Source organism: Mastomys coucha, unplaced genomic scaffold (assembly GCF_008632895.1).
Source record: "Mastomys coucha isolate ucsf_1 unplaced genomic scaffold, UCSF_Mcou_1 pScaffold22, whole genome shotgun sequence".
In the NCBI taxonomy this organism is placed as follows: Eukaryota; Metazoa; Chordata; class Mammalia; order Rodentia; family Muridae; genus Mastomys; species Mastomys coucha.
Genome location: NW_022196905.1, coordinates 132,574,828 through 132,587,700, shown reverse-complemented (window position 1 = coordinate 132,587,700; position 12,873 = coordinate 132,574,828). Strand labels below are relative to the sequence as shown.

Genomic DNA, 12,873 nt, shown 5'->3' with positions numbered 1-12,873 from the left:
CTGGAAAAGAGGGACTGTGAGCCACAGTAATTTAATTCCAGAGCCCTACAACCAAGAAAGGCCAACACTTGGACTCTGATGGATCATCTTGAGGTTATAGAACCTCTTCCAGCCAACCTAGGAAACTATTCCCTACAATCACTAAGAGATAGGTCTCCCCTTTGAATGAACTCTTTCCATTTTAAATGAAAACCCCTGGACTCAAAACAGTGTTCTTGAGACACATGTTTGAATCTGTTTCTATTCTGAGGACTGTATTCTATGCTGTTACTCTCAAGTTCAATAAATCTTTATATACTGTTTGTATTACCACTTATTACTCAGCACTCATTTCTTTGAGATAACCTTCATATCACATCCTGACTTCCTTCCCACCACACTCCTGGGTAACAGAAAGGTGTTTGTAGTTAATTTGAGGCTTTTAATTATATTTCGCCTTTATTGTTTGAGAATTTTATACATGTATACATTGTGTTTTGATTAAATCCTATCCCACTCTGTCCTCTCTAGTGCCTCCCATACTCTTTTTTGTTTGTTTGTTTTGTTTTGTTTTGTTTTGTTTTGTTGTTTAAGTAAGGTCTTACTTTGTAACCCTGGGGCTCACTGTGTAGAACAGGTTGGCTTTGAACTCATCAGAGATCTGGTTGCTTCCACTGACATTAAATGTATGTGCCACCAGAATCATCATTGTACTTTTTTTTCTTGGACCCTGGAGTCCAATTAATGCTGTATTTGCTTATTCCTGGGCCATAGTACCCAATTCAAAGTAACAAATACATCCTTCCCTACTACTTCACCTTGCTACCAGTATTGGCATTTCTACTCTTACCAGAAAGAGTTAATTCCATGTGGTCTAAGGGGATTGAAAAGACATTTCCTAAAGAAAATACCAATTAAGACAATGCTGATGCAGAATCAAGCCTCACCAAGACCGTCCTCAGAGGTGATGTACACATTGTGATCTGTGTAGTCCTGGACATTTTATTTTTAGGTTTTATTTACTTTATGTATATAACAAATACACTGCAGCTGTCTTCAGACACACCAGAAGAGGGCATCAGATCCCATTACAGATGATTGTGAGCTACCATGTGGTTGTAGGAATTGAACTCAGGACCTCTGTAAGAGCAGTCAGTGCTCTTAACTGCTGAGCCATCTCTCCAGCCCCCAAAGAGATGGGTTTTGAGTATGTATAGATATGAATATTAGTGGTATGTTGTAATGGTATGAGAAACATAAAACTGGATCAGACTGAATTGGCATGGGTACATCGAGCAGAAATTCTGGGCATAGTACTCAAAAGGTACAGTTTAGTGGGCTGGAGAGATGGCTCAGTGGTTAAGAGCACTCACTGTTCTTTTGGAGAACCTGGGTTCATTTTTTAGTACTGCAGAAGCAGTTTGAAACTGCCTCCAGTTACAAGGGCTCTAATGACCTCTTCTGGCCTCCACAGGGACCTTCCTATTTGTGGTGCATATACATACGTGTAGGCAAACACACAGATTTAAAGTATAGTTTATTTGATTTGGGGGCTGAATTCCGGGTCCAATGGTGGCCTTTAGTGAATGAACCAGTAATGCCTATATTAAAAATTGATATTGATGAGGAAATTCCAACTCATGAGATTAGAGTGATTTACCATGTAAAGCCTATTTGTTTTCAGGTTGAGTGTATGTGCCCTTTTCTAGATGTGCAAGAAACAAATGTTAGGGGGGGTCAGCATACATGAAGAGCTCAGTCATTGCCTGTGTCTGCATGCCAGGCCTTAGAGTAGCAGATGGAGAAGCTACTGCCAGGGATGAAACCATGAATTCAGTGGGTTTAGTGGGACTCTAGAGAAGTGTAAACACTAAGGAGCAAAAGGCAAAGTAGGTGTGCTTATCTGACCGGCAAGATCGGCAAAGCAGTGTGCGTAATTGTCTCACTCATGTCAAACTGAGGTGCACGTACATTTTCAGAGTGTTCCTAGAAATGAAATAGGAAGCCCAGTAACTTTTTGTCTCACCTATGCACATATTAAAGTTCCAGAGCAAACAAACTATAGTATATACCTTGATTTGTAGTCAGAGCCAATCTTGTGAGTAGCAAATATGTCTATGATTCCTTCTCTCGATACATTGGTTTTCTTCCCAAGCATGCACTGATGGTTTTGAGGCAGGAGATGTTCTTTATGATTGGTTTATTGGAGAGATGGCCTACCTATACTTGAATGAGGCAAGAGGCCAGGTTCTCTTGGGTCCCCTGGTATGTTAGCAAATATTTCACTATTCATCTTTTTAAAATTTCTGTATGTATGTTGGGGCATGTGCACATGAGTGAACGCACCTACAGAAGCTAGAGGCACATCAGAATCATGAGGGTTAGAGTTACAATGGGTCTGGGCCAGCCACTGTAGATTCTGAGACCCAAACTAGTTCTCTGGAAGAACAAGTGCTCGTAGGTGCTCTAGTCCCTTGGTAATCGTTCTCAGATTCTGCACCATAGGGACCTTTAGTCCTTTATCTGGGAGGCTGTACCTTGTGGACATTTATGCAATCAGGATCCGGTAGGTCCTACTGGATAGTAACTGAATTTGGTGATTGTGGACAATCCCAAGTAGTATGTGGCCCTTCAATTAAAGTAAATGCTTAAGGGCAGGAAGAGATGAACACTGGAATTTAGCCACCATACAATTTATACTGGGCTTAAGAAGTAATTGGTTATTTTCCAAGCACAGAATTCATACTTGGGATAATTATGCTTGGGTGTTGGCACAGTCTCCATGTTTTCAGTGATCTGAGAGGTCAGGGTTCTAATGTTTGGAAATGATGAAGTCGAAGCTATTAGAGCTGTGATTACCAGGGAAAACAGTGAATGAAACCAAACATATCTTATTATTGGAATAACATCTTTGCTAGTGAGACGTGTGTGTATTGTAAGGACTTACTGAATAAAATTTTTCATTCTGTGAATATCTTTATGGTTTTTACTATTTACTTAACTTTAACTGTATTTTTGGCAGTATGTATGTATATGTGTGTATCTGGATGTGTGCACACACATGTGAATGGTAGAATACAACCTTGGACGTTGTTCTTCAGTGGCACTTCACCACTGTTATTGAGACAGGTCTGTCTTTGGCTTTCACCTACCCATTGGATAAGGCTGGCAGCACATGGATCCCAGTGAGTCAGCCTGTCCAAGTACCTGACTACTCTTTATGTGCTTCCCGACGATGAACCTCAGGGCCCAGCGTTCGTTGAGCAACTGAGCCACCTCGCTGGCTGTTTGTAAATTTGCTCTGTAGTGTTATGGTTTTAGTGTACAAATCTTTTACTTCCAGTTTTTAGGTTCTTCTTTTACATAGTCTTTTCATCTGTAGGTCTATTACATGTCATATTCTTAATTTCCATTTTGCTCACATATGCCCAACTCAAGAAGTATCTCTTTTCATTAGGTTTCACTTCCTCTGAGTTGTTGATCCTGAAACCTGGTCAGCTTCAGACCTTCTTCAGCCGCTGCTCTTCAGCTCTTTAGCAGCTGCGCTTTAGCATAGCTCTTTCCAAATGAGCAGTCAGCTCCTGAGGCTCCTGGGTGCCTCCTTGAATTCCTTAGGAGCAGCCTCTGTGTTCATCTGCATTTGCTCCTCTAATTTCCAGCTGGCTCCAGGAATGCAGTCCTTGTGGAGTTCAGGCACAGTTACCTCCTTTTATTCTCTTTACTCTTCCATGCACAAGCCAGCCCTTCTCCACCTCCTACAGCTGAGAACACTCCCAGTGGGGAAGCTTGGGTGAGGCCTGTCCTGAACCACTCACCTTTGCTTCCACCACAGGAAGATCATCCATCCATAGATGGGGATGGTGACCACAGCCTTGACTAATACCATCCCAACCATGGCTTTCAGGTTCAGCAGTGAAGGATTCCTCTGGCCCCCTGTGTCCTCCAGGCCAGCTGTGGTGACTGCAGAGGTGATGATGGAGGAGCTCCTCATGGTGGTGCTGAGTGCTGGGGAGAGATGAGAAGTGAGCAGACCCTCCCTGGATGAGGGAGAGATGGGTGAGTGTCACATCTTGTCTTTTTTGTGGGTGTGGGGTGGGGAACAACTGTCACACAGAGGGGAGAACAAATGCTTAAGGCTGAAACTCTAGGAGCGCGAGCTCAAATGCATGTTCTCCAAATGTCTTGCTATATGTCTTCAGATTATTATTTGTTCAGATAACTAAGTCATAGAAATATAGTTGTTTTGTGATAAGTGTATATAACAGGCAGAGATGTTTCAGTCCATAGTGTTTGCTGTTCAGACCTTAGAACACAAGATTGATCCCTAGTATTCATATGAAGAACCCAAATGAAATGAGTGAACATGTCCTTTAATCTTAGCCTTAGAGATGAGACAGGCAGATCTCTGTAAGTTCAATGCCAGGCTGCTGTATATATTGAATTCCACACTTTACAGGGCTGAGTGATTCTAATCCCAGTTTTGAAAAGGTGAAGACAAGTAAATTGCTAGCACTCACTCATCATACAACTTAATCTCCTTGGCATAGCAGAAGCCAGTGAGAGACCCCGACTCAAAAACTAAAATGGCGAGACTTATGGGTGTTTTCTCACCTCCTCCAACGTGGTAACAAATGAACACACATACACACAGACAGGCACACAAAATTACACTGACACACCCACACACACATACACACTAAATACATAAAACTGTATAGCATAAAGAAAATCATTTTTATCTATAAGATTACAGCCCAGTGCAAGGCAGAATAGAATAACTTCCTCTACAAATATCAGTACAATTAATTTCCAGAACCTTTACAAACTGGAAACTCTAGAATCATGAAACATCTTTTTTTTCCTCTCTCTTCCCTGAGCCCTGGCAGCTGCTGTTTGTCATTACATCAAGTCAAAATGACAGCTATAGACTGCACACAAAACTATCATGAGGGCATCCTCTCACATGTTGATTACTACAGTCAAGATCCATTGTTGGGCATGGTGGCACATGCCACTAATATTGGTACTTGGGATGCAGAAGCAGACAGATTTCTGTGAATTTAAGGCCAGCCTGGTCCACATAGGGAGTTCCAAGACAACCAGGACTATAGTGAAAACCTGTTCCCTAAAAAGAACAAATCAACAAAGAAGATCCACAGAGCAATGTCATGATCAACAACAAAGTACATAGGATCCCCCAGGTCCTATTGGGCCATGTGATGGGAAGGGACAGTAATAGCCACACAGTAACAAGGCTGGTTCTCCAGGTCTCCTGTGTATGAGACTCCAGTTATCCAGTTACTTATGCATTAGAGGAGCTGCAGGGATCAGAAAACAGGGCAGCCACATGGTGAAAAAGCGGGCATTGCTACCAAAGAGCCTGTGGTCTTGTGTGGGAGAGGTTAGGGCACTGAGGGAGACAGAGGAGTAGGAAAACAGACAGAAGACAAGACAGTGGATAGGGAGACATGACAGATGTGTCCTGGGGAGTTAGGAATGGAAATGAAGGTGACAGCTGGCAGTTTACAGTTGACTTATAGGATATCAAGAATATCCAATGGCATCCATTTGTTTGGTTGGACCTGTGTGGAGATGCTGCATACAGGGAGCAATGGAGCCCTGCCACCAGACCAAGAGAGTCAGCTACATCCTGGAAAAAGTTGGGGTAATGGGATGAAAGTGGGAAGGATTGTAGTGTTAGAGTTGGAACAAAAAGGGTGTGATCTACAAAAAGGGTAGGGCACACGCTGAAGCCAAGAGTCTGGTGCAGTTCTGTCTGAGCAGAGAATGACTGACCACAGCAGAGGAGGCAGCAAACACTTGTCGCAACTACAAGGGGGAAAAATGCTGTTGTCATAGGCGTGGGCAGGGCCAAAGAGAAGGAATATGAAACAAAGTTCAGAGTTGTGGGGTGTGAGGTAACATCGAGGGGACTAAGAAGCCACAGGTATTGAAGCCTAAGCCAGAATGGCTCACCATGGGTGATGATGAGTTTTGTCCCAAAAATTGACTGCCAACTCCTCTGTTGTGCTCAGCCAGACTCTACAGAAGTTATGTGTCTTGGTCAGTCTCCTTCAAGTTCAGGATTCTGAGGATTCCAGATGTCTGACCTTGTGTCCAGTTCAGGATGAGCTGGTTCTTGAAATGCTTATGTATGAAAGGTCTGGTGGAATTGTAGATGTATTCCCCATGGTAGTGCTTCCATCTCCAGGCTATGCTCATCTGCTGATCTTTGGCCAACTCCCAGGGGAAGTAGAAGGAGAAAGGGATCCCAGTGGAGCCACCGTGGACTCCAGAGAGGAGAGCTGGTTAGTTGACTCCATAGTCATTTGCTCTGTTGTATCCTGCAGAGTTCCCTGGGAAGGATGGGGAGAATCTGAAGCCACTGCAGGGATGGAAAGGACAACCCAGAGCATCCCAAGCCTTCTTCCACAGACAGGGGTGGGACACAGGGCAGGACTGTCCCTGTGGCTGGTGGGACAGCAAAGAGAGCTAAGGGTTGGGATGGGCTCTCTCTGAGGGATGCGCTCCTTTGAGGCAGACACCTGTCCACATGACAGCCCACTCTTGCCAGTCCCTGTTCCCTTCTGTGGTTCAGTCCTCGATAGTGAGGTTCCCACCACTCACCAGCATGCAGACATGCTGCTGATAGCAGAAGCAGCAAGATCCAAGCCATGGCCAGAGTCCCTCCAGGAAGTTAGAACACCAGAGCCATAAGGCTAGAGTGGAGACACTGTGGAGGGATCCTGAGGTGTTTTTGAGTCAAGAGAGAACCAGGACAAAATGACACACATCCCCCCAGGGCCTTCTCATTTGGAGAACTGAGTGGGTGCATAACCTCCCCATCTCCACCTCCTGTGACCAGCAACTTCCTTTAATATTCTGGCTTCTTCTTCCTCATGGTGCAGAAGATCCTGCCTTGTGGTCACTGATAAGATGGCTGTGTCTTGAGCCCAGGCCCCATTTTTTGTCAGTGATCTATGGCCTTGTCATGCCCTCCTCTCCTCTCTTCCACTTTGACCTCCTCTCTGCCTAGATCTGTATATATATATCTTGCTGTCTCCCTTTCTCTCCCTTCCTTCTCCTCTCTCTTATCTTATCTTGCTGGTTCTCTGTGCAGCTCAGACTCACTTTCAGCCCAAGGAAGAGGATGTCTGGATACACATACCCTTCCTTTCAGAGGGAAGAAAGCTGACACATGTCTTTGACAAGCTGAGCTCCATGCTCAGCTAAGGGATGCTGACAAAGCTGATGCCAGAGTTGAAGTGGTCGCTCCCTCATCCCCCAAGTCTAGAACTGGATCCCTTATTGTGTTCTTTGCCCTATTCCTAATCTTCAGTAACCCCTTATAGTCCTCAGGCTGAACCAAGGCCTGGTGGACCCTCAGTGCCCCAGCCTACTCCCTGCTGTTCAGTTCACAGTGTCGCTAGGCTAGGTGACAAGTCTCCCTCATCTAGACAGTGATTCTACAGCTTATCCTGTTTCTGTAAGAGCCTTTCTGCCCTCCCACCTACAGAGCAAGCCCTGGCTCAGGGCATGCAGCATCAAATGGCAGGTCTGAGGGGACTCCAGTTTAACTAAGTCCTTGTAGGCTTCGCATCATCAAGACATCTTAGCCTCCCTGCAAGATATAACTCGGCCTTACCTCAGGTCCAGGGCTGGAGATGACTGCCCTGCTGTGGCCATCCCAGCACCTTCTTTGGACAAAGTGGACAAAGAAGGCTCAGAGCATCCATGTGTCACTCACAACACATTACTCGAGACATTTCTGAGAGAAGATATACCTAGACTGTAACTAGGGTGGAAACCTGAGAGGTAGGGAGCAGAGACTGGTGGCCTCAGGGGTGGTTCACTAAGAGAGTCACCCTACCATTCCCGTGATGAGGTGTCACCACCTTGCTGAGGGACAAGAAGATATGATTGTATCAGAGGAAGTGATGTCATTCATACAGAGGCAACTTCCCATTTCCATAGCTTTCCTGGCATTGATTGCCTTGTCCACGCTTCCCTGCAGCTGGCTATGCAGTCTGCCCTTTTTCTCATATCTGCCGCCACCACAGTCCCCATGGTCCTCAGATTCCTTAATCCTAGCCAGGCTCTTCATATTCTGCTGGCACACTAAGTCCATTGTACTCTGAGAACCCGAAGGCACAGAATCTTTGGGATAAATTAGTTTGAATGGAAAGTTCAGTTAAAAGAGGGAGCAGGTGAAACATTTCCTTTGTCAGCAGAATCATTTGTTTATTTAAATGGGGGTCTCAAATAGCTCAGGCTATGTAGCTAAGGGTAACCAGAAACACCCAATTTCCCCATGTGTTGGGATTACAAGAATACACAAACACTTTCCAAGACTGTATCAGCTGAGCTACACCTCAACCCCACGCAGGGTCTTCAGGAGATGCCCTCCTAGTCCAGAGATAGCCATGTCTAGGTTCCACCTGTCTTTTCCCTACCATCTATGGGCTGTGAGAAGAAAGTTGCCCAATTGCCATGTCATCCCAATGCAAGCATACGGGGGTGCCATGGGCCAGATGGTGGTCCTTAATAGGGCAGGCACTGGGGGCGTCTATATCTACTCTTGGGCTCCAACCTCACTGTTGCTATGTCTGTCTCCTTAAACCTAAGAATCACATTTTTCTTCTCCTTTCAGTGCCCTGAACCAATTGAATCCCCAAAAGGATCTCCTGGGGTGCGGCTTCTCCTAGGGACATTGGGTACTCAGCTTTCTTAACTGTTAATATTTCCCCAACCTGAAGGCCTGGGAGTCACCTGCAGCTAAGGTACTGTTATGAGAGAGGAGGGACTTTTTGGAACACAAAGGCCTGGGATTTTGATGATCAAAGACAGGGAAGTCTAAAGGAATAGTACCTGCTCCCAGAGTGTCCAGAGGCCATTCTTTGCCTTTCTGCCCACACCGAACAGCCCTGCCCTCAAAACAGATCATTAATCCACTCACTGTTCTCGTTCCCATCCTGGCTTATACAGTCTTTTCTCACTGGAGCATCATAGGAGCCTCTATCCTTTATTCTCTCTCATCCCCCAATCCAGCACCCTTGGCTTTCTCTCCACAAGACTCAAAGTAGTGGTTTTGGGGGTATATGAATCTTATCATGTCCTTGTTTTGCTTATAAACAAAAACAAAACTACAAAGGACATGCCGCAAAGCCAGGTGCCCTGTGTTCATTTCCAGGGACTGACTCCCTAAAGCTCCATAGCATGCATAGGTATGTACAGAAGCTTGTGGAGCCACACAGAATAAAAATACACGTGGGGGACAGAGAGAGCAAAGAGGTTATGAGCTTGTATTGATCTTGGAAAGCTCTGGAGCCTTGGCATATTTTGTTTTCCTATTTTATTGGGTTCTTCTACCTCTACCTCCATCCACTCTTCTTTATTCCACCCTGATCCCTTCAAACTCCAACATTAGGTCAGACAGAAAGATTAGAGTGGAAAGGGCATGTGGACCTCTATAGGCTATTTCCTGCTGATTGGGGCCATCTTGTTCCTTGGGGCAAGTTTAACCTTCTTCTTTGATATGTTTTGTAATGCACTGCCCTATGGTGTGGCAGGAGGGGATGTCTTGGCAGGCCCATGCTGAGGCATCCCCCTGAGGTACCAGTCATAATATGGGTCTAATATAAAATGAAGTTTATTTGGGGTATAGAAAGGGGCTGTGGGGAAGGGAGTAGAGGAAGAGAAAGAAGGAAAGAGGAAGAGAAAAAAGAGATCATGAGGAGAGAGGGGCAAGGGAATGACAGAGGAAGAGAGAGAGAGAGAGAGAGACAGAGAGACAGAGAGAGAGAGAGACAGAGAGACAGAGAGAGAGAGACAGAGACAGAGAGAGAGAGACAGACAGACAGACAGAGAGACTGTCTTTTTACATGTGAGCCAGGCTCATACCTGGCTGCTAGGTAATTGTTGTGTGGAGCCTAGAAGAAATGCTATCAACTGTCAGCATATCCAGCAGTCCAGCAGTCCAGTAATAGCAAGTACAACAGCAGTGGGGACAGCATCAATGGGGAGCACCAGCTTCCACAGATCCTCTCTGGGCTTGTAAGATCCAAGTAAACAGGGACATCTCAGAAAAACACTGGGAGGCCAGGAATTTTCATGGAGCTTTAATGAGATAAGCTCAGGAACTTTGGGGAAGTAGTGAAACTCTCTAGAAGGGAGAGGCTAATTAACATTCCTCAGACCACAGGGTGAGAACCGACCTGCGGGTGGGGACACATTCCGCAGGGTGGACCTTTGCCCACCTTCAGACATGGGAAGCCCTTGCCACCTCATTCCCTAAAGAACAATCAGTTTAAAAAGTCACACTGTTGTCCAATCACATTGTGCCTAATGGCTGCTCCCCTGAAAATTGTATAAAAGCTCACTGAACAAGCTGTGCGGGTCACCTCCTTTCCTTAGGGTCTGGGATGGCCTCAGTGTACTGAAATAAAAATCCTCATGCTCTTTGCATCGATCAGGCTCCATGTGATTCACTCTGGGAGTCTCCGGTAAGCTAAGGCTCAACAGGGTCTTACAGGCTTTCCCATTCATTCCCTCTCCAAAGTCCCCACAATTAAACTATCTGCAGCTGGCAAAAATCATGCCCCCTCTAAAGCACAAGACAATCATAGTTAACATCTGTGGACAAACTTAAGCAGCCCCACATCCCACATCTGGGATTAAAATACAAACATATTCATATAATCTACCTGGGTTACTTTAGAAACTAAAGCTCTTATTACAGGTAGTTTGGATCTGGGCACTCACTTTAGTTAGCTTACAAACCACCTGCAACTTTGGCTCTAGGTCATCTGATACTCAGGTACACCTGTATTCATGAGCACATACTCACACAGAGACACACACAATGACACCACTACACACAGACACATACTTTAAAAAAAAACTAAAAAGAAAAATAAGTGCATATAATAATAAAAAAGTAAAGATGCCTATAAATAACGATCAAATCCTTGGAACCCAGATAAGCCTGTTCTGAAACCTGACAAAACTCTCAATTGCTCAATCTAACATTTTCTTTCTGTCCTGGCACCAGATTAAGACAACATCCAGGACAGGTCCATTCAGGAAACATGGGACCCTCAGCTCTTACCTAAGAGACAGGTAGAAAAAAAAAACACTGAAATAATACAAGACATGTTATGATCATAAAAAGAGGAAGAGCTGTAAGAATATGTTCTGGTGGGGTGTGGGGAGACGGGGTGCCTCGGTAGACCCACTCCAAGGCATCCCTTCCCCCTGAGAGACCAGACACATACCAGTATAGTAGAGAATAGAGTTTACTCAGGGCATGGGGAGGGGAGTTAAGAGAGTAGCTGAGGCAGAGAAAGGCAGAGAGAAGGAGAGAATGGAGAAGCAGGGGGCGGCCATGACCATGAGGAGTGGGAGAAGGGAATGGGGAATAGAAGGGGAACAAGAGGGCAAGAGAGAGGCAAGAACATAAGAGGGTAAGAGAGAGGAAGGGCCAAGCAGCCTCTTTATACTGAGCCAAGCCTATCTGGCTGTTGCCAGGTAACTGTGGGGAGGAGCATATCTGGCTGGGGCCAGGGACTATGGGGGTGGAGTCCAGTTGATATTCTGTCTGGACTCCACCCCACAGTTACCTGGCAGCAGCCAGGTAGGCCTGGCCCTATAAAAGGGGCTGCTTGCCCCCTCCTCTCTCTCTTACTCCTGCTTCTCTACCTTGCCTCTTGCCTCTTGTTCCCCCTCTCTCCCCATTACCTTCCCCTCTCCATGTGGTCATGGCTGGCCTCTACTTCTCTACTCTCTCCTTCTCTCTGCCTTTCTCTCTACCTCTTCTACTTTCTTAACTCCCCTCTCCATGCCCTAAATAAGCTCTATTCTCTACTATACTGGTGTGTGTCTGGCCTCTCAGGGGGAAGTGATGCCTTGGCATGGGCCTGCTGAGGCACCCCCTTCCCCGACACCACGCCAGAACATATTCTTATACTGCCTTCTCTTTACATGATCACAACATTGGTGCCTTGTGACCCGGATCTTGAAACTCTGCGGGTTTGCATCCCACCTCAGCTACCACAAGAGATCCACGCTCAATACCCCCAAGATCCAGAAAGCCCCCATCCTTTCCCATTTCCATGGCGCCAGGGGAGAGTTCTTGAGCTTGGAGCTACCCTGTGATGTCCTTAAGGATGGGAGAAATTCAGTTTTTCACTGACCCTCTATTTTAAAACTTTTCTGCTTGTGTGAGATTTCCCCTCTCCTTAGAGACAGTTTCTTCCTTGCGGCTGAGAATTCCAGGCCGGTCACTCTGGCTCAGCAGCGCCAGGGCTCTGAATGTAGCCTTTCCCTTCCCTGCTCCCTCTTTTGCAGCCCTCTGCAGATTTATTCAACCAGTTCACCTGCCTGCTGGAGACCGGACTTGCTGCCCTTCCTACCCCTGCAGATGTGGAGAACTTTTGGTACCACTTATAGAAATTTGGCAAGTACCTGTCACTGGGCTCAAGAAAGCAGGCTCACAGAAGAATATTCACATTTGGGCTAATGCAAGGATCAAGATGAACACAGCCAAGGAAATGTGTGACTTCCCTTCTGTTTTGGTAATCCTGATAAACCTCCAGACCCAGTGACTTGAGGACTTTGCTTATTGCTTTGTTTGATTACTACCTGGTGTGGTCTCTATTCATTACCTTGTTTAATCACTTTGTCTTTGATCTGAGAACTGACCCTATTCAGTTCTGTTAGTACCTAGAATGGTTAAAAAAAAAAAAAAAAAAAAAAAAAAAAAAAAAAAAAGCTGGCTGGAAAAATTAAAGCCGCTTCAGCCTCAACACTGGCTAAAGTCCTGTTATGATGTTTGTCTAATTGTCCCTTTCTTTTCACTTGCTGCCCTTCCCCCTCTGCTCCTTAGCTCTGCTTCCA

At 45.5% G+C, this 12,873-nt stretch overlaps 1 pseudogene; it reads right to left on the bottom strand.

Annotated features, from left to right (window-relative positions):
• Nucleotides 1-3,790: 3,790 nt before the first annotated feature.
• LOC116068631 lies at nt 3,791-6,694 on the bottom strand (annotated as a pseudogene).
• Between the last annotated feature and the right edge of the window lie 6,179 nt (nt 6,695-12,873).